This window comes from Humulus lupulus, chromosome X (genome assembly GCF_963169125.1).
Source record: "Humulus lupulus chromosome X, drHumLupu1.1, whole genome shotgun sequence".
Classification (NCBI taxonomy): domain Eukaryota; kingdom Viridiplantae; phylum Streptophyta; class Magnoliopsida; order Rosales; family Cannabaceae; genus Humulus; species Humulus lupulus.
In genome coordinates, this window is record NC_084802.1 from 245,887,842 (window position 1) to 245,891,010 (window position 3,169).

The following is a 3,169-nucleotide window of genomic DNA, read 5'->3' on the forward strand; positions in this document are numbered from 1 at the left end:
CTTTTGTAGTGATTTGGATGAGTTTTGGCTCAAGAAAAATGTTGGGAAAAACCCAGTTTTCTGGGTTCGCGTATGAGCGTCGCGGCCCTGTTCTTCTGTGCCGCAGCGCTAGGTTGAATCGGGACAGGGGAGCCCTGCTTGGCACCGCGGCCCTTATAGAGCTGTGCCGCGGCGCTAGGCCATTTTCAGGATAAGGGGCTTTTGTGTTTTTAGGGTTTTGGCTCAGGGGGCTCAGGAGACGCTTTCGCTACCTTGTGTGGGGAAACGGGAGGTGAATATATGTATATTTTTGTATATATATATATTTATATATACATATATACATATATATATATGCATAAATATATATACATATAGTATTATATATAAAAAAATTTGTGTATATATAAATATAGTATTATATATATATATTTTTCTCTGAATGAACCACGACCCAGCATTTTTTCCTGCCTAGATTTCCAATATTTTGCCTAAATTTTGCTTCAGCAACCAAAATTTGACATAACCCCTCCATTTTTTTGACAAATTTTTGCTGAAGCAAAAATTTCATAAAACCATCAGACCTCAAAATTACTTCCAAAACACCATTGGCTTGCTTTCTTAACACCTGAAACACAAAAACACACATAAAACCAATCCACAACATTACAATAAAATGAAATTAACATAACAAAAATTAAAATGAAAATAAGTAAAGAGACTAATATATATATATTAATATTTTTTCATTTTTTTCTATGCGTTTTTATTTTTTCTTTCTTTGAGTTGCTTATCTTCATTTTTTTTCTCTTAGGATCTTTCAAGAAAATTGAGGTTTAGTATTGCTTAACCTTGCTTCCCCCAAAATTTGCTCATTTCCTTGTTACCTTAAATGCTCTTCCCAAATGCTCATCATATAATTCCAGTACACCATTGGGAAACACCTTGCTCACTAAGAACCCACCATCACACCTTGATTTCACTAGAGAGCCCGAGAAAAACACTATATTCCCAACTTCCAATATTTGTGATTGAGGCTTTCTACTATGTTTTATTTTCTTCTTCTTTTTCTTCGGTAGCTTTGGAGGATGAGATGGCTCTTCTTCCTTACTTATCCATGGCTCCCCACCTTTTTCAATTTCTTCAAAAGGGGCCTTTTTCTTGACTCTATTGCTATACTTTCCATGCATCTTTTCAATCAACTTGAAGTTAGAAGAACTTATTACCAAACAAGCTTCAACTTCATTAGGAGAGTGTATAGGATTAAAAACCTTGAATGTGACTTGTTCGTCTTGAGCTCGAATGGTGAGCTCTCCTTTTTCAACATCTATCAATGTCCTCCAGGTGGCAAGATATGGCGTCCCCAAAATGATCGGTACATCCCTATCTTCCTCATAGTCAAGAATAATGAAATCCGCCAGAAAAATGAACTTGTCAGCTTGTACTAGGACGTCTTCATTCTTTCCCTCCGGATGCAACATAGAACGGTCAGCTAATTGCAAGGTGAGTGTAGTTGGCCTTGTTTCTCCAATTCCCAACTTCTTAAAAATTCACATGGGCATCAGATTAATACTAGCTCCCAAATCACAGAGAACTTTACCAACTTCTCGTCCCCCAATAGAAATTGGAATTGTGAAACTGCCCAGATGCTTCAACTTTTGAGGAATTTTATTCTTTAATACAGCACTACAACCTTCAGTCAAAGCAACCGTTTCAAATTCAACAAGCCTTCTCTTCTTTGTCAAAATATCCTTCAAGAACTTCACATAATTAGGCATTTGTTCTAAAGCTTCCACCAGAGGTATGTTGATGTGGAGTTGCTTCAAAACATCCAAAATTCTTCGGAATTGACCATCTTGTTGCTACTTTTGAAAACATTGAGGAAATGGTGGAGGTGGCTTGCTCATAGACTTCTCTGTTGCATTTTGATGAGGAATTGCTGCAGCAATTACTTCAGGATCAGCATTTGACATTTTTGAACTCACAACTTTTTCTTCCTTTTCCACACTACTTTGGATTGAAGTGGGTTCATTGTTTCTCTTAGGATTATCCTTATTCAACTCCATATTTTTACCATTCCTCAAAGTTATCGCCTTGCAATGCTCATTACCATCTCTCCTTGGATTTTCAGTATCTCTAGGCAAGGTGCCTTATGGTCTATTCCTTAGCCCATTAACTAGTTGCCCCATTTGAATTTCTAAGTTCCTCAAGGATGCCACTTGGCTTTGAATCACAGCATCATACTTAGCCATATATTCTTTCATTAAACTTTCCAAAGAGCTTGATTGAGACACTTGAGGAGGAGGTGGTTGAGCTCTTGGTTGTTGTTGAGAAAACCCTGGTGGATATGTAGGCTTGTTTTACATTGGTGCTCCGCTTAAACTAGCTCCTTGACCCCCGCGTGAGAAGTTTGGATGTTGCCTCCACCCCGGATTTTAAGAGTTTGAATATGAGTTATTACGGTTGGCATTTTGATTTCCCACATAACAAACTGAAGCGGGACTCGAAGGACAACTCTCAAATGTGTGCCCATCTCCACAATAAACACAAGATACATCAGCAACTTGTCCCATAGTAGCTGGTTGTACCATTCCCCCCAAACTCATGTTCTTGAGAAGGTTAGTCATTGAAGAAACTTGAGCGGTCAAAGCTGTCAATGCATCTACTTCAAGTATACCAGCCACTTTTCGACTTGTTGAGGCTCTAGCATTGGACCATTGATAATTGTTGCTAGCTATCCTCTCCAAAATCTCATATGCTTCATTCTAAGACTTAGAGAGAATAGCCCCATTAGCTGAAGCTTCTAACACCATGCGAGTGGAAGAATTGAGCCCATTATAGAATGTTTCCATTTGTATACAATGTGGGATCCCATGGTGTGGGCACTTTCTCAATAACTCCTTGAATCTCTCCCAATCTTCACAAAATGATTCATCTTCCAGCTGCTGAAATTACATGATTTCATTGCGAAACTTGGCTTTTCTGGTAGGAGGAAAGTACTTCATCAAGAATTTTTTAGCCAACTCATTCTATGTAGTCACCGAGTCAGGAGGAAGAGTGTTTAGCCAAGCTCTAGCTCGATCCCTTAAAGAGAAAGGGAACAATTTCATCCTTAGGGCCTCGTTACTCACTCCTTGTACCTTGAAAGAATCGCTCACCGCCAAAAATGAACGAAGATGAAGATGAGGAT

The 3,169-nt window shown here is 38.6% G+C and overlaps 1 non-coding gene across 1 annotated transcript; it reads left to right on the forward strand.

Annotated features, from left to right (window-relative positions):
* Nucleotides 1-2,847: 2,847 nt before the first annotated feature.
* LOC133807849 (small nucleolar RNA R71) lies at nucleotides 2,848-2,954 on the forward strand. Its single transcript, XR_009879737.1, has one exon. It is a non-coding gene; the product is annotated as a small nucleolar RNA R71 (small nucleolar RNA).
* The last annotated feature ends 215 nt before the right edge of the window (nucleotides 2,955-3,169 follow it).